The sequence below is a fragment of the Mustela nivalis genome, assembly GCF_964662115.1.
Source record: "Mustela nivalis genome assembly, chromosome: 4".
NCBI classification, from domain to species: Eukaryota; Metazoa; Chordata; class Mammalia; order Carnivora; family Mustelidae; genus Mustela; species Mustela nivalis.
In genome coordinates, this window is record NC_139023.1 from 5,208,067 (window position 1) to 5,232,432 (window position 24,366).

General features: G+C 37.8%; 1 long non-coding RNA gene across 1 annotated transcript in view; it reads left to right on the forward strand.

Annotated features, from left to right (window-relative positions):
* Nucleotides 1-418: 418 nt before the first annotated feature.
* LOC309862567 overlaps nucleotides 419-24,366 on the forward strand; it is a 105,550-nt gene continuing 81,602 nt past the window's right edge. The window contains exons 1-2 of the long non-coding RNA XR_014310585.1: nucleotides 419-525; nucleotides 13,671-13,695. This is a non-coding gene — a long non-coding RNA (uncharacterized lncRNA). The remainder of the gene's footprint in view (nucleotides 526-13,670; nucleotides 13,696-24,366) is intronic.

Below are 24,366 nucleotides of genomic sequence, written 5' to 3' on the forward strand. Positions count from 1 at the left end.
ATGACCTTTTCTTCTAATTGGCATTACACTGTGGAAAAGATTTATTAAGACACTTAAGAGATTAATTGAAAATTAAAAAAAAAAAGCCATGTGAGGGATTTTGTCCCAGAAGAAAATCTTACAAGCTGTCTTTTTTTTGTTTAAAGTTGAATGGTTGCACATTTTTTCTTAAGTGTCAAGGTAATACACACCATTAAGGAGAGTACTAAGTACTTCTTGTGTTAACTCTGCTCTTCCTCTCATAGAATCCTAACTTTTAGTTTATCACTTAGTTACTTTGCTAAAATACTCTTTTGTAGTCAGATGTGATGAATGAATAAAATCTGACCTATGATATATAAATAAAATTTCTGGTAAGTAACCTGAAAGGTGCTTAAGTGCTTTTTTCCCTCCCCCTGTCTTGTTATAGGGAACATGGGCATATTGCTTAAATATCCATCCCCACCTTGGATAATGAGAATGAGAGCAACTGCTTAAGAATGGCAAAGAAGCTAAGAGGCGCCTGAGTCTCTGAGGACTATTCAGGTACTGTGTCAGCTTGGGACTGTCTATTCTGATCTAGTTTTATGCGAAAGAGAAAGAACTATCTCACTCTTTTGAGTCATGTTTTCTAATCTTTCTTATACACAGGCAAAGCTAATCATGACTGATACAAATATTAAGATTATTTTCTATGTTTAATCCAAAAAATACAGAATTTCCTTAGAGCAGTTTTTGTGTTTATTTAAGGAAAGTGCATGGCAGAAAGATATATTCAGCTTTTAAAAAGTAAGTTAATGAAATCCATTTAAAGAAAATGAATCTCGACTTCTACCTGACATCTGAGACAAAATTCAATTTGAGGTGAGTTAAAGACCTAAATGTGAAAGCTTGCTATTGGGTTTTAAAAGAAAACAGAGGAGAATATCTTTGTGACTTGAGAGCAGGCAGACTTTTCTTAGGACAAAGAAAATAGTAACTGTAAAAAGAAAAGTTGGTTCAAATTATGTTATCAAAAATTTAAAACTTAGGCTTATCAACAGTCATCACTATAAAAGGATGAATAGGCAAGTTACAGAGTTAGAAAAAAAATTTGTAAAACATATATCCCACAAAGGAATTGTATTCAGGATATATAAGTCACTCTTGCAGTTCAATAATAAAAAGAAATTTAAAAAATGAACAAAGATTTGTATAGATACTTCACAAAGGAAAATAATGAACAACCATTAAGCGTATAAAAACTATTTGATATTAGTCATCACAAGAATGAAAATTAAAACTACAATCCTGTACCAATCCTAAACACTAAAATGGGTAAAATTAACAACACTGACAATTTTAAGATTGGGCAAGAATGTGGAACAACCAAAACTCTTGTACATTTTTTCGGTATGAGTGTGAAAAGATACAAAAATTTAGTATTTACCTAAGAAAAACAAAACCAGGTGTTCACAATTAGACTTGTATAAGAATATTCTAGCGGTCTTATTAATAATAGCCCCAAACTGGCTATTTGGAAACAAACAGTAGCTAGTGAATGGCTGAACTAATTGTGCTATATGCATAAAATGGGATGCTAGTTAGCAATAAAAAGGAACAAATACAGATACAGGGAACAAAGTGGATGAATACCAAAAACGTTACACTGAGTGAATAAAACTTTCTCTATGAAGTGTCTGTTAAAGTTGTTTGCCCAATTTTAAATTGGGTTGTGTGTTTTCATATTATTGAGTTGTAAGAGTACTTTATGTATTTTAGATACAAGTCCTTTGTATTGTGAATATTTTACATACCAGCATTTGGTATATCTTGGTGAGTATGCTATGTATCCTTGAAAAGAATGTGTAAAAAAAAAAAAAAAGAATGCGTATTGTGCTGTTATTGGGTTATAATATTCTGTAAATATCAACTGAATCAAGTTGGTAGTGTTTTCCAGATCTTCTATATTACTGAATTTTATCTGCCTTTGATAAAATTCAGGAAAAAATATAAATAAAATTTTTATTCAGTAAGAATAAAATAAAGTTGCTCTGAGAAAGGGGCATTCAAATAGCCAACTATGACTGCAATTTTTCTTTCTCCCTTTAGTTTTCTCAGTTTAGTTTTACATTTTCTAAAGCTCTCTTTTCAGGTGTATAAATATTTAGGGTTGTTATGTCTTAATAAATGGCTCCTTTTATCATGATGAGGTATTTCTCTTTATTACTAGTACCACCCTTCTTCTTGGATTGTATTTTATCTGATATTGATATAGTCCCATCAGGTTCTTTTTGCTTGCTGTTTGCATGTTATGTTTTTCCATCCTTTTATTTTTTAGAGAATTTTATTTATTTGAGAGAGAAAGAGAGAGAGAGAGAGAGCGCAAGTTGGGGGAGGAGGGTCAGAGGCAGAAGGACAAACAGACTTCTTGTTGGACAGGGAGCCCAACATGGGGATTGATCATAGTACCCCAAGGCAGGTGCTTAACAAACTAAGCCACCCAGGTGCCCTTATTTTTCCATCCTTTTAATTTTAATCTATTTGTATCTTTACATTTTAAAGTGCATCTTTTATAGGTAGTGCTATGGTTGAATTGTGTCCTCCAAAAATTGAAGTCATATGTTGGCTGTATTTGGAAATAGCGTTCTCTGTTTTTTCGCTTGTTTTAGTTTTCGTGGTGTGTGTGTGTGTGTGTGTGTGTGTGTGCACGCACGCATGTGTGTATAGGTGAGCCTGGTGGTGGGTATTGAGGGCACGTATTGCATGGAGCACTGGGCGTGGTGCATAAACAATGAATCTTGGAATACTGAAAAAAATAAAATTAAAAAATAAAAAAGGAAATCAGTGCTGTAAAAATCCATTTTATCAAAGAGAAATACCATGAAGCATCTTATATGTGGACAGTAGTTCAAGAGTTGTTGCTATTTTCCCCTAATTTTATAATGGTTCCTTTATTTAAATGGGAATTTCAAAGGGCATGGGAGAGAAGAGGGTCCAGGTTCCATATTGTCTGACACTATTGTGTTCTAGTAATGTGCTTTTATTTTTTATTATGTTATGTTAGTCACCATACAGTATGCCATTAGTTTTTGATGTAGTGTTCCAGGATTCATTGTTTATATATAACACCCAGTGCTTTAAACATTATTTTTCCTTCAGAATTTCTAATTCCACATAGGAACACACTGTAACTTTAAAGGATTTAATCCAAATGTGTCAAGTATGCTCAGAATGGCTCTGTGGCCTTCTGACCTCAAAAAATAAAAAATAAATCAGTAAATCAGTGTGATATGAATATTGAATTAAAGCTCAAGAAGTGCAGACACTGTCATATTTTTCAAGAATGATTAATGATATGGGAAAATATTTGTAATATGATAAAAGTAGCGTACAGTCCAGTGTTTTAGGGCAAGTCACTCAAATCTTTCTAATCATAATTTTTTCCCATGAAAATAATGTTAAGGAAAACTCAAAGTTAATATAGAGATATTTATCATCCTGTCTCTTTTACAACCTTGAAAATTTCAAGAGAGAGAAAATTTATTTCAAAGTTTTTATTTATTGGATAGTCCACAATGTCCAGATTCAACTACAAATCCATTCTTCCCATTTTTTATAAGATGGCGTGTATAGTAGTAGTTAAGGGTCTTTAGAACCATACTAAAGACATTTGCTTTAGAGCCAAATATTGCCTTGGGGTACCTAGGGGCGTCAGTCACGTAAGTGACTGACTCTTGCTTTCAGCTTAGGTCATGATTTTAGGGTCCTGGGATCAAACCCCATCTTCGGCCTCTCACTCAGCTGGGAGTCCACTTGAGGAGTCTTTCTCTCTCCCTTTGCCCCTCCTCCTGCTCCCTCCCTTTCTTTCAAATAAATAAATCCCCCCAAAATAAGTATTGGTTTAACTGCTTACTTATTGAGAATCCTTGGTAAACTGTTTAAACCCTTACACTTAAATTCTTAAGCTTAAATTCTGAGATTACTTAAATGTAAAGTAGGGGAGATAGTCATACTTTCCTCATAAGACTGTTATGAGAATCAAATGAATATCCACAAAACCCTTAAAATAATAGAGCCATGCATGAAATCTTTGAATAAATATTAACTTCAAAAATGAGAACTGCCCAATCATGCATATTTAGGAAGTTGTTGTTCAGCAGCTTCTAAAATGGGATCCCTACCCTTTTTTAACTCATACTCGGGTATAATCCTCTTCCCTTTAGTGTGGGCTAGAGAGGCTTGTTAATAACTAACTGAATACGGGAAAAGTGAAGGGATGTCACTTCTGAGATGGGATTATAAAAGATGGTGATTTCTGTCTTGCTTGTACTCTGTCTCTCTGGCTCTTTTCGCTTGCTCACTTTGATCAAGAAAACAGCCATATGCTGAACTTCCAATAGCCGGTGAGTAACTGAGGCCCTTAGTCCGAGAACCTGCCAGGAACGGAATCCTGCAAACAGCCATGCAAGTGAGCTGGGCAGAGGGCTCTTCCCTATTCAGTCTTGGAAACTTGTGACAGACACTGAGCCAGAGGACTCCACTAAGCTGCACCTAGATTCCTGACCTGTAGAAATCATGACATAATGTTTGCTATTTTAATTCACTAAGTTCGGAATAATTTGTTATCCCCAAATAATACATACTTGGTACTAGAGGTGATGTGCCTTAGTAACAACTACTTAAAAATTTCAGAGCTGCACTGGGACCAGGCAGCAGGAGGAGGCTGGAAAGATTTTGAGGAACACAATAAAGGAAACCCAAGTTGCTTTGAACAAACTGGCAGTAGAAATCTGGACCTTGGGGCACCTGGGGGGCTCAGTGGGTTAAAGCCTCTGCCTTTGGCTTGGGTCATGATTTCAGGGTCCTGGGATCGAGCCCCACATCAGGCTCCCTGCTCAGTGGGGAGCCTGCTTCCTCCTCTCTCTCTCTCTCTGCCTACTTGTGATCTCTCTCTGTCAAATAAATAAATAAAATCTTTAAAAAAAAAAAAAAGAAAGACATCTGGACTTTGGGGATGCTGCTTGGGAGGGATAAAAGGGAAGTGAGAAACATGCTATTGGGAACTGCAAGAATTTTTTTTTAAATTTAATTTTATTTTTTCAGTGTTCCAAGATTCATTGTTTGTGGCCACATCCAGTGGTCCATGCAATATGTGCCCTCCTTAATACCCACCATCAGGCTCACCCATCCCCCTACCCCGCTCCCCACCAAACCCCTCAGTTTGTTTCTCAGAGTCCACAGTCTCTCATGCTTCTTCTCCCCTTCCAATTGCCACCAATTCACTTTTCCTCTCCTTTTAATGTCCTCCATGTTATTCCTTATGCTCCACAAGTAAATGAAACCATATGACAAGTGATTGTCTCTGCTTGACTTATTTCACTCAGCTTAATCTCTTCCAGTCCCATCCATGTTGATATAAAATTTGGATATTCATCATTTCCAATAGAGGCATAATATCCCATTGTATATATGGACCATATCTTCTTTTTCCATTCGTCTGGTTCTTTCCACAGTTTGGCGGCTGTTACGAACATTGGGGTACAGATGGCCCTTCTCTTCACTACATCTGTATCTTTGGGGTAAATACCCCGTAGTGCAATTGTGGGGTCATAGGGTAGCTCTGTTTTTAATTTCTTAAGGAATCTCCACACTGTTTTCCGAAGTGGCTGCACTAACTTGCATTCCCACCAACAGTATAAGAGGGGGAACTGCCGGAATTCTTGTTACGTATCGGCAGAAAAACGGTCATCTGCATTTATGTGGGAAGCAGAAAAATACCTATGAACTTGGTAACATAGATGAGATTTCCAAGAAGGGTATTGAAGGTGCTAGTTTATTCTTGCTGCTTATGTAAGTAGGGAAATGCAAGAGGGCAGAGCAGTTAATTGGAAAAGAGACAGAAATGAAATGAATGGTTTTGAAAATTCTCCTTCAAAAACTAACTATGTACTATATGCTGGCTAATTGAACATAATAACAAAAGAAAAAAGAAAGAAAAGAAAGTTTTCCTCTTCCCCAGAGAACAAAAAATGTTAAAATTAAAAAGTGGCATCTGTTTACTGTTAGAAAAATGATCTAGAGATAAAGCAAAGGAAGTACCTGTAATGTGTTCAGACTTCAGAAGGATCGAAGGACCAGGTCATTATTCAGTTCATGAAAGGCCACATAAAGAGAATAATCATGCACCTCATAGGCCTTCTACAGCTGGCCCAGGAAGGATTAGCCTTCTCAGCAGGAGTGCAGTGTAAAGAAGAGCTTATCTAGAAGAGATTTATGGGTGCAGCATTTGTTTAACAGTGTGAACACCAATATATTTCACAGAAGTCCTAGAAAGTTTTTGAGAAAATTGTATCCACAGATACACTACACCACTGGCTTGGACTGAAAGGGACAGGGACAGGACATAATGAAAAGTGGCAATTAGGCCTCCAAAATTCTACGGGTGGAAGCAGGCTGAGAAAATTATTCAGTTACATTTTTTCCATGAAAAAAGGAAGGATGACTCAAAGGGTGGAACAGTAGCCCAGAGAGTAGAGCCAAGAGCCATAGAGAATTATTCTTGGGCCTTAAAAACTAATGAAGAAACCTCCAACATTTTCCTTATTGGATTTCAGAATTGCTATGGGCAGTGACTCCTTTGTGTATCTTATTTTCCTCCCTCCTGGAGCAGGAGTATTTATAGCGATTACCCTATGCCTGCACTATCATTGTGTTTTGGGTGTATATGAAACAGATAACCATAGCTTTAGAGCTACAGATCTACAAACTGAGAGGAACTTTACTCAAAAGATGTGTTTAGGAGATATATCCAAGAGCCTCATCCATACCTGGATCTTATTTAGATGAGAAGATTATGGATTTTGATACCAATACACACTGCCCAGTCAGTTATTCTCATTTATATTCTCATTTACTTAGTCACTTATTGAATGCTTACTGTTTACAAGTCTCTGAGTTACATTCAGGGTATTAAAAGTTAAATAAAACATGGTTCCTTACTTTAAGTTTGGTGGGAAAGACAGAGAGGTAAACCCAAAATACTATCATAGTGAAATGAGTACCACATCGTGATAAGCCCAGCATGCAATGGGAGCAGAGCTCTAGCATCCAAATAAGGAAAGTTCTGGTGAGGCGATAGTTGATCCAAGTACTAAAGGACAACTAGAAGTGATTTGGGTTGAACTGTATGAAATTTCCATTCTTATAGTTCAGAAATGATTGATTATTGGTAATTATGGTACAACCTTATAGGAAGGTGAGGAGTGTTATAAGCAGAGGACTTCCAGTTGAATATAATAAACTGAGCATAAATATGTTTATCCACACTTGGACTTTTTTCTTAGGATGAGTTAATTGTTTCTGTTTTTATCTGTTATTGTATAAGTTACTAGCTCAGGAGTCTGAGATATTTCCTGTGCAGACCCTGAAGCAAACATTGAGTGAAATAGTCCAGAGCCCTAAATGGGTTAGTTTGTCCATCTCTATTAACACCACTTTGATGTTGACAGGAGACAGCTGGGTTCTCTCTGTATGAACAGGTGACACATTTCTCCTGGAAGGGAGAACGATTCCAAGGAGAATCAACCACCACAGGGAAACTGATGAATATGCCATTTCAAAAGATCTAACACATTATCACAACCTATGATCATTAGCCAACTTCCAATAATTCCATCTTTAGTATGATTGTGAGGACGCTGAAGGTGGATGAAATGTTGATCATTAAGTCTCACCAGTTTTGCTTTTCTTTTTTTTAAAGATTTTATTTATTTATTTCACAGACAGAGATCACAAGTAGGCAGAGAGGCAGGGAGAGGCGGCGGGGGGTGGGGGGTGGGGTGGTGGAGCAGGCTCCCTGCTGAGCTTGATCCCAGGACACTGGGATCATGATCTGAGCCGAAGGCAGAGGCTTCAACCCACTGAGCCACCCAGGCGCCCCCAGTTTTGTTTTTATTAAGAATATGAATCACAAATGGCTTTTCACTAATGGTACTTTTAGGGTGTCTTTATATAATTTTCATTGAATATTTTGGCTCTTTACCCTGATATTGCTTGATTTGACTTAAGAAAACTGTAATGAACATACTGGGTTTTGTTTGTTTGTTCATTTGATTTTGTGTGTTGCTTGGGAGTAGTTAAACGAAAATGAGGAATTTCATTAAAAAAATACAAACAGGGATGGGTTTTTGCTTCCTCTTGCAAGGATCAAGAGGACATATATACAACAAAAGGGAGCAATTAAAACTAAAATATTTGGAACTACTGACTAAGAGGAAGAAAAACAGTAACTACCTTACTTCTCTGGGGAGGAAGGATTCTCAGCACTCTGGCTGATGAACTTAAAGGTTTCAAGACTGAAGAGGTCTTTCTTTTCCCCCCATTTTAAACAATCTCAACTTTATTTTTCCAGTGTGTTCAATTCCAATATTGCAGTAGAAATGTCTGAAGAACTGTCAACACTTGATTTTAGATCAAGCATCCTGGCTGATTCCCAGCCTGAAACATAAAGGGTCCTACATGGCATAGGCCTCAGGCCACATGGAAAATCACAGGAAAAAGCAGCCTGGTTGAAGAAGGGGAAGGGAGCAGCCCAGGCCTGTTCTGGGTCCAAACCTGGCCTTACTCTATTGTGGTGGGACCTACCCTCTAACAGAGACTGGAAATCTGAAAATCCCACTGAAATGACATTAAAGAATTTTTTAAAAGGGAAAAATCTGGGAGCAAAGATACCAAGAGAAAAAGGACATATATATAGCTATATAACAAATGGGCAAGTAGTAATTAACTTAGTGGACCAGAGTAAGTAGAATCCTCTTTGAAAGTAAAGGAAACTCTGAAGAGGAATAACTCATTCCATAAAACTTCACATAATAGACATGAAAGAGTATTCACATCAAGGATATTTCTGAACCTTGCATCAAATAGGAGATATTTAAACCTCTCAGAGATTGAAAAGAAAAAGAGCAGATATTATATACAATTGATCAGTAATTAGAATCATATCAAATTTGTTCATACCAATGCTGAAGCCTAGAAGTTGAAAGAGCAATGTCTGTAAACTTCTGAGGAAAATAATTCCAACCTATATTTTGATACAGACACAAAGAAAGGTATAATTAAGCAATTTTTAGATATCAATGTCTCAAAAAGTTTCCCTTTCTTTTTAGAAAGCTATTGTAGGATATGCTCCAACAAAAGAAAGGATTAGCCAGTAGATCCAACATGGGAAGAGATCTAAGGAAGATCTTAGGATGACAACTGCACCAACCAGCCTAGATTGGAACAGGAATGAAAAGATCAGGACGGGTATATCAAAGAAAAAGATGAAGCTGACTGATTATCAGACACATTTGAAGTTATTGGAGAGAAATTCTTTTTTTAGGGATTTTGGAGATTAATAAATGGTAAGTACAGAGAAAACAAATAAATTAAAAATAAGACAATTATTAAATTTGGGGAAAATAAACATGACAGACTCTGTCATAAAAGTATCTACATGTCAAAGATTATTTGACCATAGAGTTGAGGGTCCATATCTGGGCTTTCTACTCTGTTCCACTGGTCTATGTGTCTGTTTTTATGCCAGTACCATGCTGTCTTGGTGATCACAGCTTTGAGGTAAAGCTTGAAATCAGGTAACGTGATGCCCCCAGTTTTATTTTTGTTTTTCAACATTTCCTGAGCGATTCAGGGTCTCTTCTGATTCCATACAAATTTTTGGATTATTTGCTCCAGCTCTTTGAAGAATACTGGTGGAATTTTGATCGGAATAGCATTAAAAGTATAGATTGCTCTAGGCAGTATAGACATTTTAACAATGTTTATTCTTCCGATCCAAGAGCATGGAATTGTCTTTTATCTTTTTGTGTCTTCTTCAATTTCTTTGATGAGTGTACTGTACTTCCTCAAGTACAGATCCTTTACCTCCTTGATTAGGTTTATTCCCAGGTATCTTATGGTTCTTGGTGCTATAGTAAATGGAATCTATTCTCTAATTTCCCTTTCTGTATTTTCATTATTAGTGTATAAGAAAGCCACTGATTTCTGTACATTGACTTTGTATCCTGCCACGTTGCTGAATTGTTGTATGAGTTCTAGTAGTTTGGGGGTGGAGTCTTTTGTGTTTTCCATATAAAGAATCATGTCTTCTGCAAAGAGAGAGAGTTTGACTTCTTCATTACCAATTTGGATACCTTTTCTTTCTCTTTGTTGTCTGATTGCTGTTGCTAGGACTTCTAATACTATGTTGAACAAGAGAGAACAAGATGCTGAGAGTGGGCATCCTTATCGTGTCCCTGATCTCAACGGGAAGGCTGCAAGCTTTTTCCCATTGAGGATGATATTTGTTGTGGGTTTTTCATAGGTAGATTTGATGAAGTTCAGGAATGTTCCCTCTATCCCTATACTTGGAAGCGTTTTAATCAGGAACGGATGCTGGATTTTGTCAAATGCTTTTTCTGCATCAATTGAGAGGACCATGTGGTTCTTCTCTCTTCTCGTATTAATTTGTTCTATCACATTGATTGTTTTGCGAATGTTGAACCATCCTTGAAGCCCAGGGATGAATCCCACCTGGTCATGGTGGATAATCTTTTTAATGTGCTGTTGGATCCTGTTTGCTAGGATCTTGTTGAGAATCTTAGCATCCATATTCATCAGGGATATTGGTCTGATATTCTCCTTTTTGGTAGGGTCTTTGCCTGGTTTGGGGATCAAGGTAATGCTGGCTTCTTAGAAAGGGTCTGGAAGTTTTCCTTCTGCTTCAATTTTTTGAAACAGCTTCAGGAAAATAGGTGTTATTTCTTCTTTGAAAGTTTGGTAGAATTCCCCAGGGAATCCATCAGGCCCTGGGCTCTTGTTTTTTGGGAGGTTTTTGATCACTGCTTCAATCTCGTTACTAAATATTGGTCTATTCAGGTTGTCAATTTCTTCCTGGTTCAATTTTGGGAGTTTATAGTTTTCCAGGAATGCATCCATTTCATCTAGGTTGCTTAGCTTATCTAGCCATCAGGGAGATTCAAATTAAAACCACATTGAGATATCACCTTACACCAGTTAGAATGGCCAAAATTAGCAAGAGAGGAAACAACATGTGTTGGAGGGGATGTGGAGAAAGGGTAACCCTCTGGCACTGTTGGTAGGAATGCAAGTTGGTGCAGCCTCTTTGGAGAACAGTGTGGAGATTCCTCAAGAAATTAAAAATAGAACTTCCCTATGACCCTGCAATTGCACTACTGGGTATTTTCCCCAAAGATACAGATGGAGTGAAAAGAAGGTTTATAGCAGCAATGGCCATGGTCACCAAACTGTGGAAAGAACCAAGATGTCCTTCAACGGATGAATGGATAAGGCAGATGTGGTCCATATACACTATGGAGCATTATGCCTCCATCAGAAAGGACGAATACCCAACTTTTGTAGCAACATGGACGGGATTGGAAGAGATTATGCTGAGTGAAATAAGTCAAGCAGAGAGAGTCTATTATCATATGGTTTCACTTATTTGTGGAGCATAACAAATAGCATGGAGAACATGGGGAGAGAGAGGAAAAGGGAGTTGGGTGAAATTGGAAGGGGAGGTGAGTCACAAGAGACTATGGACTCTGAAAAACAATATGAGGGTTTTGAGGGGTGGGGAGTGGGAGGTCGGGGTACCAGATGGTGGGTATTATAGAGGGTGCAGATTTCATGGAGCACTGGGTGTGGTGCAAAAATAATGAATACTGTTATGCTGAAAATAAATAAAAAATAAATTAAAACACACACACACACAAAGTATCTACATGGACCTTCTGTGATGAATATTTAAAGTCAGAATAATATTAACACTAAATGTTGAGCTAAACATACATTATAACTAGCGGAATCAAGGTACTGGAAATCATGTATATATGTTATATAGCTAAATCCTTAACATACACAGTTGGATATCAATAAATAATTAATAATATCAAACCTGAAAAAATTTAAGAATAATATAAGCATGTAATTTAGAAATATGGAGCCAAATAATAGAAGACATATTTAAAGAATAAAATTTGGTTGTTTCTGGGCATTAAGAGTCAGGAGCGAGAAACTTATATAAGTCTTGTAGAACTGTTTCACTCTTCTAAACCAAGTACATTTTTTAAATTTTGAAAATAAAACAAGGATAATTCTTATCAGAAGTTGAGTTGTAGCTTTAATGGAGGTTGGTCCATATATACAATGGAGTATTATGATTCCATCAGAAAGGATGAATACCCAACTTTTGTATCAATATGGATGGGACTGGAAGAGATTGTGCTGAGTGAAATAAGTCAAGCAGAGAGAGTCAATTATCATATGGTTTTGCTTACATGTGAAGCATAAGGAATAACATGGAGGACATAGGGAGATGGAGAGGAGAAGTGAGTTCAGGGAAATTGGAGGGGGAGATGAAGCACGAGAGACTGTGGACTCTGAGAAAGAAACTGAGGGTTTTGGAGGGGAGGTGTGTGAGGGGTTGAGTGAGCCTGGTGGTGGGTATTATGGAGGGCACATATTGTATGGAGCACTCAGTGTGATGCATAAACAATGAATTTTGGAGCATTGAAAAGAAATTAAAAAAAGGAAGAAACAAAGATTTATGAAAGTCTCAAGTGTAGACAGAGCTTCCCATTGCAGAACAAGTGGAGAACTTTTTATAATTGTACTAACTCAAAAGTCACAGTAAGTGGAATCAGAAGCAGAGAGAAAATGAAGCCAGGATCAGATACATTGCCCGAGGTTTGGCTTCTATGCAAATGTACTTGTTTATTGAATCTTTAGAAATTTACACTTGGAATTTTTGGCACAGACAAAATTAAACATGTGTCTCCTGCTCTGAAGTTTAAGTTAATCAAGCAAGCTCAGAAACAATGCAATTTTTATAACTAATTTCATGTGCTATAATCAAATGATTGGATGTGTTTTGGGGATTTATCTACTTACTCAAAGGTTTATATGTGTGAAGGTAGCTGCACTAGGTGTGAAAACGTGAAGACTATTTTTTTCTAGGTCAATGAAATTTTAAAGGCAGCAGCGATAGATTTTATCACCAAAATGGAAATCCATTTAGCTGAGGACACAGAGAAAATGCTGAAGAAGTTTACCTTGGAAATGGGAATTGCAAAACAGCCTGTATGGCTCATCAAGTTGAAGTCTAGGATGATAATGTCAATGTAGTGTAAGACAATATTGGAAATACATATTACCTTAGTGAGCTAGGATTAGTTTTGATCTTGCACATCTGGCCTATGCATCCATTAACAACATGCTGCCTGTGATATAAATCAGATCCCAGTGCTCACAATGCATATCCATACTGAGGAATAGCAGATATGTGTTGTTTGCACAGCACCTTTCTTTCTGGGGAGCCATCTTGCTCACACACCTTTATCACCTCTTCAGTCCTGTGACCTCCGCTGTCTCTGGTTCTGGTTCTGTGTGGATTCCAACTGACTTCACATGGGAGCAATTTGACAGTGCCCCACTTTTCTGCTTACAACACACACTTCTTGCCTTTCATCCTTGAGTTCCGTAGCACAAATAAATTTCCTTTTCCTAAGTAGCTAAAATAGTTTTATCAATTATAATTGAGAGTACTGGCTAAAACAAGGGAGAAGATGTAGAATGTCAGCTCCATTAAACATGTTATTGTAATCCTCATCCAAATCTGAGAAGTTGATATTATTCATTCTATTTTCTAGATGGAGAAACTAAGAATCAGCAAAGGTAAGTAGCTGGGCCAAGGTCATGTGGCTCTTAAATAATAGAACCAGAATTTCAACTAGGTCCACCTAATTCTTAACTTATTATATTTTAAAACTTTTTATTTATTTTTTAATTCTTTTCAGTGTTCTAGAATTCATTGTTTATGCACCACACCCGGTGCTCCATGCAATATGTGATTATTATTTCCACATAGCTTGTTGCTTCTCAATTACTGATAATATAATGGCTGAAATTGAATGCATTGGGTTTTTTAAAAGTTAGAATAAAGCCATTATCTAACTTAATAAAATTCAACTTTATAAGGAGCAAAGAGCAGGGCTACACACACAAAAAAAAACACACAAAATAAATGTGTAATGGGAACAAGAATGGAGAAGTGAAAGTGTAGTGAAGTCAGGAAACATGACTTTTAACTCTGGTCCTGCCACTAATTGGCTATGTCGTCTTAGGTCAGTCCCTTAAAGTCATAGAATTCAGAACAGAAAGAAACCTCAGATTACCTTTCGTTCTGTATGCTAGCTTACCCCTTAGGAAAATTCACCCCAAGTGTTTCCATCAAATTTGGTCAGCATTGTGGCAGAGGGTGGTGTTATCTCTTAGAAATATTAGTGCTCAGGGTGATTGATCTTAGAAGAGCGTTTGTGCTCTCCTACCACATTGCAATCTTTCTCCCATTAACCTCTTCTACTCTCAGGTTACCCAATTGTGCAGTTCTGTACCTATGGGAAAATTTTTCTTGAGTCCATTTGACAAATACTAACTCAGACTTCCTTTTCATGCTTTTATTCCCCCAAGTTAGTTATGTTGCATAAGACCGTTTAGATACACTAACAAGAAGTGGAATAGCAAACACCTATAAAGTTTCACTGTGTGCAACAACTGTTCGTGAGTACATATAATATAATAATATGTTAATAATTATATTATTATAAAACATATATTCATTCTTTTGATCCTCATAACAACCTTATGAGGATAGTGCTATCATTGCACTGATTTTGTGGGCTAGGAAACCGAGATACGGAGAGGTTGCTTGCTTAAGATGGTAAGTTGGGAAGTAGTCAGAGGGCTGGAGTCTCCCTTTTGGCTGTACCAAGGATATTTTGTGGGGCTTAGCTTTTTTAGGCCTTAGTTCTAATATGTGAAATGGGATGAAAACAAAATTTTGTGTTTTCTCTGGTGCATTTACTGTGGTGCATGAAGTATGTAATTCATTCTGCATTGTCTCCAATATTTATTTTTTGAATTAAGATTTCTTGGAACTTCTCTCTCACTATTTTGTAATCTGTAGGCAAAACAGTGGGCAAAGTGGGAATGATGGAGACACTTCAAGGACTAGGTCCTTAAACATAATCAATTAATTAATTAGGGTTGTGTGTCTTCCTCTTTGTTTTCTATTCCAACATTAGGTTCAGATGACAGAAAGAACACTGAATTATGAAGACACCATAAATCATTTTTGGCCTTGTCTTTCCTCTGACATCTATTAGGATATGGCCTTGGCAAGGCTATTACCCAGCTTGGATTTTACTCTTTCTTTATATGGAGAGGGAGATTAATTTGGTTAGATGACTCCTGCTATTTGTTCTGACTCTGAGAACAGAGTGGTTTTGAATCTGTGGTTTGGTCATCTTTTCTTTTCTTTTCTTTCTTTCTTTCTTTCTTTCTTTCTTTCTTTCTTTCTTTCTTTCTTTCTAAGATCTTATTTATTTATTTGACAGAGAGAGAAAGATCACAAGTAGGCAGAGAGGCAGGCAGAGAGAGAGGGGGAAGCAGGCTCCCTGCTGAGCAGAGAGCCCAATGTGGGGCTTTATCCTGGGACCCTGAGACTATGACCTGAGCTGAAGGCAGAGGCTTAACCCATTGAGCCGCCCCAGTGCCCCACCATCATCTTTTCTTTACCACATTTAAGATTGGACATACTTCAGTCTCTAAAGAGAAAGTTTAATGAGGGGAAGAAAACATTTCTCAGGATAGGGTGAGCCCAAGATGAAAAAGTAATAGCTTGTTTGAAGTCACATATTCCTGAGCACACTGTAGTATGTTTACTTTCATTTTTCTCCCCCATACAAGGAAGGGCTCCAGTGGAAAAAATCCCTATCTAGAACAAACAATGTTCATAGAGCTCATGTTGAAACTTAAAGGGGAAAGTTCTGATTAGAGAGCTACTTTGCCATTGTCTCAATGATCCAGAACAACAGTATATTGTCATGCAAGGTCCTTCATGGCAAAGAGAGGACTTTGGGGTTTCTTTTGTTCTTCATGGGGGAACTGGAATCAATATTTACTGGCAAACAGGAGTGAAATAATAATTACTGCTGAACATGGACCAAATACGTGGTGGTCAAATCTTAAGATTCACAGAGTAGCTTATTTTGTTTTGTTTCTCAAAGAATGAACATACAAATTAGAAATACGTTTTTTCCAGACAAGTCTCATCTAAGACCAATTTGTTCTTGTTTTTAAGAACCAGTTCTCAGGGAAGAGACAACTTTTCACCAATGGCATAAACAAAGGCTGTGGAATTTAATTGCCCTGGATGTTAATTTAAAAATCTCTTAGTCCTTCAAGTAATAATGTTAACTACCCACATGAAAAATTGGTTATGCCACCTTCAAGGTCAGAACGGGTGCAATGAGGAGAGGATAGGGAACTTACAGTTGGGTGATTTGAGGTGGGAATGATGCCAGTCAAACTACCATCTGAGGATAAAGGCAAATAAAGCCTTGGAGCACTCCTAATCTGAAAATTGTATTAAAAGTCTTTGGAAGCCTTTCCAATGACTTGGGGCAGCTTGAGGGTAGGCCTTATGATTCGCAACCTGAAAAGACCTTATAAACCATTTATTTGAATTCTATTATTTTACAGAAAAAATTGTAGCAGAAGGGACTGAGGAGACTTAAGCCCTGCACAAATCAACCTGTTGAGGTACAGCCCCATCATGTCTCTTTTTGCCTCCTGCACCAAGGGTTGTTTCAAATCTCTATTTTCTCCAAGCTCCTGAGCATACCAACATCCCCTTCACTCTGAAGAAATGAATGGGCTTCCATCTCACAGAAAAAATAGAAACTGTAAGACAAAAACTTTCCCGACTTCTTGCTGCCAGCTCTGAATTGACACTTTTGCTCCTTTCTTCCCGCAAGAGACAAGAGGAGGCCCCCTAATGTTGGAGGATAATATCTTTGCCTATGTTCTCCTCAGAATTGCAATGAACTGTCAATTGTCATCTAGGGATCTTGGTCAATTGAGTATACCCTCACTCTGCTGTGTCCTCAATCTCTCTCTCTTTCTCATTCTCTCTCTGTTGGCTCTTCTGCATTCAAGGACACTTCAGCTTTATCAGTATGTTTTATTCCTTTTAGTAAAAAGAAAAAAAAACTGAATTAAATATATTCAGATTTGTTGCTTCTGGTGGCAGGTACATGGGAGTTTATTATTTTCATCTCTACCCTTTATATCAACTTTATTTTTTTTACTTCAAAAAAGCAAAAAAACTGTGAGCAGTACTATGGGTTCAGTAAAGATCAGAGACTATAACTGCAAAATAATGTGTGTCCACAGCGATTATAGACAGCTACTATTCCTCTAATTTTCACACTGAAGGAAGTTTTGGGTCCTGCTGATTGAAGTTTAAAAAAAAAAAAGTGAAGAGGGTACCCCTTTCTCCACATCGCCTCCAACACATGTTTCCTGTCTTGCCAATTTTGGCCATTCTAACTGGTATAAGGTGTTATCTCAATGTGGTTTTAATTTGAATCTCCCTGAGGGCTAGTGATGATGAACATTTTTTCATGTGTCTGATAGCCATTTGTATGTCTTCATTGGAGAAGTGTCTGTCCATATCTTCTGCCCATTTTTTGATATGATTGTCTGTGTGTGTGTGTTGAGTTTGAGGAGTTCATTATAGATCCTGGATATCAACCTTTTGTCTGTGCTGTCATTTGCAAATATCTTCTCCCATTCCATGGGTTGCCTCTTTGTTTTGTTGACTGTTTCCTTTGCTGTGCAGAAGCTTTTGATTTTGATGAAGTCCCAAAAGTTTATTTTCGCTTTTGTTTCCTTTGCCTTTGGAGATATATCTTGAAAGAAGTTGCTGTGGCTGATATCAAAGAGATTACTGCCTATGTTCTCTAGGATTCTGATGGATTCCTGTCTCACATTGAGGTCTTTTATCCATTTTGAGTTTATCTTTGTGTAAGGTATAAGAGAATGGTGGAGTTTCATTCTTCTACATATAGCTGTCAAGTTTTCCCAGCACCATTTATTGAAGAGACTGTCTTTATTCCACTGTATATTTTTTCCTGTTTTGTCGAAGATTATTTGACCACAGAGTTGAGGGTCCATATCTGGGCACGTGTTGGAGGAAATGTGGAGAAAGGGGTACCCTCTTGCACTGTTGGTGGGAATGCAAGTTGGTGCAGCCTCTTTGGAGAATAGTGTGGAGATTCCTCAAGAAATTAAAAAGAGAACTTCCCTATGACCCTGCCATTGCACTTCTGGGTATTTACCCCAAATATACAGATGGAGTAAAAAGAAGGGTCATCTGTACCCCAATATTTATAGCAGCAATGGCCACGGTCGCCAAACTGTGGAAAGAACCAAGATGCCCTTCAATGGACGAATGGATAAGGAAGATGTGGTCCATATACACTATGGAGTATTATGCCTCCATCAGAAAGGATGAATACCCAAATTTGTAGCAACATGGACGGGACTGGAAGAGATGATGCTGAGTGAAATAAATCAAGCAGAGAGAGTCAATTATCATATGGTTTCACTTATTTGTGGAGCATAACAAATAGCATGGAGGACATGGGGAGTTAGAGAGGAGAAGGGAGTTGGGGGAAATTGGAAGGGGAGGTGAACCATGAGAGACTATGGACTCTGAAAAACAATCTGAGGGTTTTGAAGGGGTGGGGGGGTGGGAGGTTAGGGGAACCAGGTGGTGGGTATTATAGAGGGCACAGTTTGCATGGAGCACTGAGTGTGGTGCAAAAATAATGAATACTGTTAGCTGAAAATAAATAAATTAATTTTTAAAAAAGTGAAAAAGAAAGAGAAAACTGAATTAGAGAGAGTGTTCTGTTTACATTTGAGTAGGGGACTTCCAGACCTCCATTTTGGCAGCTGTGGGATGATTTAATTATAGGTGGTCCAAAAAGCTGACTGGAAGTGATCTTTTTGAATTTTAAAAACCTTTTCAGCAATGTTACTAAAAGCATTCGCAACCAGTATAAAAACACAAAAAATATAGACGTTTATCCATTTATTGGATCTCAAATACCAATTGGCAACTAGTATGCAAGACAGAATCAATAAGAAGATGGATCAATTTTTTTTTAAATTCTTTATTTTTTATAAACATATATTTTTATCCCCAGGGGTACAGGTCCATGAATCAACAGGCTTACACACTTCACAGCACTCACCAAAGCACATACCCTCCCCAATGTCCATAATCCCACCCCCTTCTCCCAAACCACCTCCCCCCAGAAACCCTCAGTTTGTTTTGTGAAATTAAGAGTCACTTATGGTTTATCTCCCTCCCAATCCCCTCTTGATTCATTGATTCTTCTCCTACCCACTTAAGCCCCCATGTTGCATCACCACTTCCTCATATCAGGGAGATCATATGATAGTTGTCTTTCTCTGCTTGACTTATTTCACTAAGCATGATACGCTCTAGTTCCATCCATGTTGTCACAAATGGCAAGATTTCATTTCTTTTGATGGCTGCATAGTATTCTATTGTGTATATATACCACATCTTCTTGATCCATTCATCTGTTGATGGACATCTAGGTTCTTTCCATAGTTTGGCTATTGTGGACATTGCTGCTATAAACATTCGGGTGCATGTGCCCCTTTGGATCACTACGTTTGTATCTTTAGGGTAAATACCCAATAGTGCAATTGCTGGGTCATAGGGCAGTTCTATTTTCAACATTTTGAGGAACCTCCATGCTGTTTTCCAGAGTGGCTGCACCAGCTTGCATTCCCACCAACAGTGTAGGAGGGTTCCCCTTTCTCCGCATCCTCGCCAGCATCTGTCATTTCGTGACTTGTTGATTTTAGCCACTCTGACTGGTGTGAGGTGATATCTCATTGTGGTTTTGATTTGTATTTCCCTGATGCCGAGTGATATGGAGCACTTTTTCATGTGTCTGTTGGCCATCTGGATGTCTTCTTTGCAGAAATGTCTGTTCATGTCCTCTGCCCATTTCTTGATTGGATTATTTGTTCTTTGGGTGTTGAGTTGGCTAAGTTCTTTATAGATTCTGGACACTAGTCCTTTATCTGATATGTCGTTGGCAAATATCTTCTCCCATTCTGTCAGTTGTCTTTTGATTTTGTTAACTGTTTCCTTTGCTGTGCAAAAGCTTTTGATCTTGATGAAATCCCAATAGTTCATCTTTGCCCTTGCTTCCCTTGCCTTTGGCGTTGTTCCTACGAAGATGTTGCTGCGGCTGAGGTCGAAGAGGTTGCTGCCTGTGTTCTCCTTAAGGATTTTGATGGATTCCTTTCGCACATTGAGGTCCTTCATCCATTTTGAGTCTATTTTTGTGTGTGGTGTAAGGAAATGGTCCAATTTTATTTTTCTGCATGTTGCTGTCCAATTTTCCCCACACCATTTATTGAAGAGTCTCTTTTTTCCATTGGACATTCTTTCCTGCTTTGTCGAAGATTAGTTGACTGTAGAGTTGAGGGTCTATTTCTGGGCTCTCTATTCTGTTCCATTGATCTATGTGTCTGTTTTTGTGCCAGTAGACAGCATGCTACTTGATGATGACAGCTTTGTAATAGAGCTTGAAGTCCGGAATTGTGATGCCACCAACGTTGGCTTTCTTTTTCAATATCCCATTGACTATTCGAGGTCTTTTCTGGTTCCATATAAATTTTAGAATTATTTGTTCCATTTCTTTGAAAAAGATGGATGGTACTTTGATAGGAATTGCATTAAATGTGTAGATTGCTTTAGGTAGCATAGACATTTTCATAATATTTATTCTTCCAATCCAGGAGCATGGAACATTTTTCCATTTCTTTGTGTCTTCCTCAATTTCTTTCATGAGTACTTTATAGTTTTCTGAGTATAGATTCTGTGCCTCTTTGGTTAGGTTTATTCCTAGGTATCTTATGTTTTAGGGTGCAATTGTAAATGGGATTGACTCCTTAATTTCTCTTTCTTCTGCCTTGCTGTTGGTGTAGAGAAATGCAACTGATTTCTGTGCATTGATTTTATATCCTGACACTTTACTGAATTCCTGTATAAGTTCTAGCAGTTTTGGAGTGGAGTCTTTTGGGTTTTCCACATATAGTATCATATCATCTGCGAAGAGTGATAATTTGACTTTTTCTTTGCCGATTTGGATGCCTTTAATTTCCTTTTGTTGTCTGATTGCTGAGGCTAGGACCTCTAGTACTATGTTGAATAGCAGTGGTGATAATGGACATCCCTGCCATGTTCCGGACCTTAGCAGAAAAGCTTTCAGTTTTTCTCCATTGAGAATGATATTTGCGGTTGCTTTTTCATAGATGGCTTTGATGATATTGAGGTATGTCCCATCTATCCCTACACTTTGAAGAGTTTTGATCAGGAAGGGATGCTGTAGTTTGTCAAATGCTTTTTCAGCATCTATTGAGAGTATCATATGGTTCTTGTTCTTTCTTTTACTTATGTGTTGTATCACATTGACTGATTTGCGGATGTTGAACCAACCTTGCAACCCTGGAATAAATCCCACTTGGTGGTGGTGAATAATCCTTTTAATGTACTGTAGAATCCTATTGGCTAGTATTTTGTTGAGTATTTTCGCATCTGTGTTCATCAAGGATATTGGTCTATAGCTCTCTTTTTTGATGGGATCCTTGTCTGGTTTTGGGATCAAGGTGATGCTGGCCTAATAAAATGAGTTTGGAAGTTTTCTTTCCATTTCTATTTTTTGGAACAGTTTCAGGAGAATAGGAATTAGTTCTTCTTTAAATGTTTGGTGATGGATCAATTTTATATAAAAATTTCTGCTATTATATGATTTCTGATTTTTTAAGGAAAATTGCAACTGTTCTAGAAAAAAATTCTTACTTTCCTATTCCCAGATCCACAAAACCAGATCCTGTTTTTACCCATTCTTTCCTCCTTTATCTTGAATAGAGTAAGTGCCCTCCATCTCCATTCAAGGCCAATGCCTCCCGATGTGCCTAGGTCCTCCCCTTTTAACTCCTTTCTGTACCTGTGTTCCATGTCTTGTCTCTTCTGTCTTCAACCTTTGCCTCTCCATTAGGTCATCTCCACAGCATTTAAACCTATTTCCATTTTTCTCTCTTTAAAAAAAGAAACTTCTCCATTGATTTCATAATCATCTTTAGTACACCTCCAATCTCCTCTTACCTTCACAACCAAACTTCTTAAAAGGGAATTCCTTCCTTCCTTCCTTCCTTTCTTTTTCTTCATTTTTAAAAAGATTTTATTTATGTATCTGACAGAGAGATAGAAAGAGCAGAACTGGGCATAGTGGCAGTCTGAGGGAGAGGGAGAAACAGGCTCCTCACTCAGCAGGGAGTGCAATGCAGCTTCCATCCCAGGGTTCCATCCCATCCCAGGGTTCATCTCTAGGATCATGAGCTGAGCTGAAGGCAGACACTTAACTGAGCCACCAAGGGATTTTCTTAAGAAAAAAACCCTTACCCTTACTATCCACATTTCTACAACCCCTCTCATTCCTCAGTCTAGTCCATCAAGCCCTGACACCAGACCATGCCCCTGTCATGGTACCTTTGACCTCAGTGTCAGGATATTTAGAGGTGAGAAGAGAGCAACTTTCTTCTTTCTTATCATTTTTCTCTAAGGAATTTGACAAAATACTAGGCAAATACCATAGTTTTTCTGGTTATTCTCAAGGATTAAAAAAGAATTTAATTTTTTTAGGAGATTAAAATATTTATATTAGCTGGGACTGGAATTTCTTTTTCCCCAATCCAAATTAAAACTTCTTTCTAGCTCAGGTTTGTTGTAAGTGGAAAATATGTAGTGAAGAGGGAGCATGGGCAGCTTTTGTAGTGTCTATCTTCTGAAACTTGTCTTCTACTTACAATACCTTCTCTGCCTCCTCCAGGGTTGGTGCACAAAAATTCTTCCCTGACTTGTGTAGTTGTAATCTGGCGTTGATTGTTATAAAAGGTACCTGCATCTTATGCATTTGAGAGGACATAGTCTAATCCTCATATGTTATACACTACACATATATACTGAACATATATACACACAACATACAACATACATTCAAACAACATACACACACACACAACTATGTGAGTCCCTAAAGATTATATACATAAATAGGTTTCATATATATGTGTGCATATATATATATATATATATATATATATATATATGAGAAAAAGGGAGAGAGAGAGCTTTATTTCAACAATAGTAATTTTAAAAACAATGTGATTAGTTTGGCTATTGTGGACATTGCTGCTATAAACATTCAGGTGCACGTGCCCCTTTGGATCACTACGTTTGTATCTTTACGTAAATACCCAGTAGTGCAATTGCTGGGTCATAGGGTAGCTCTACTTTCAACTTTTTGAGGAACCTCCATACTGTTTTCCAGAGTGGTTGTACCAGCTTGCATTCCCACCAACAGTGTAGGAGTGTTCCCTTTTCTCTGTATTCTCACCAACACCTGTCATTTCCTGACTTGTTAATTTTAGCCTTTCTTTCTTTCTTTCTTTCTTTCTTTCTTTTTAAGCATAACAGTTTTCATTATTTTTGCACCACACCCAGTGCTCCATGCAATCCGTGCCCTCTATAATACCCACCACCTGGTTCCCCCAACCTCCCACCCCCCACTGCTTAAAACCCCAGATTGTTTTTCAGAGTCCATAATCTCTCATGGTTCACCTCCCCTTCCAATTTCCCCCAACTCCCCTCTCCTCTCTAACTCCCCATGTCCTACATGCTATTTATTATGCTCCACAAATAACTGAAACCATATGATAATTGACTCTCTCTGCTTGACTTATTTCACTCAGCATCATCTCTTCCAGTCCTGTCCATGTTGCTACAAAAGTTGGGTATTCATCCTTTCTGATGGAGGCATAATACTCCATAGTGTATATGGACCACATCTTCCTTATCCATTCGTCCGTTGAAGGGCATCTTGGTTCTTTCCACAGTTTGGCGACCGTGGCCATTGCTGCTATAAACATTGGGGTACAGATGGCCCTTCTTTTTACTCCATCTGTATCTTTGGGGGAAATACCCAGTAGTGCAATGGCAGGGTCATAGGGAAGCTCTATTTTTAATTTCTTGAGGAAAAGAGGCTGCACCAAATTGCATTCCCACCAACAGTGTAAGAGAGTTTCCCTTTCTCCGCATCCCCTCCAACACATGTTGTTTCCTGTCTTGCTAATTTTGGCCATTCTAACTGGTGTAAGGTGATATCTCAATGTGGTTTTAATTTGAATCTCCCTGATGGCTAGTGATGATGAAAATTTTTTCATGTGTCTGATAACCATTTGTATGTCTTCATTGGAGAAGTGTCTGTCCATATCTTCTGCCCATTTTTTGATATGATTGTCTGTTTTGTGTGTGTTGAGTTTGAGGAGTTTATTATAGATCCTGGATATCAACCTTTTGTCTGTACTGTCATTTGAAAATATCTTCTC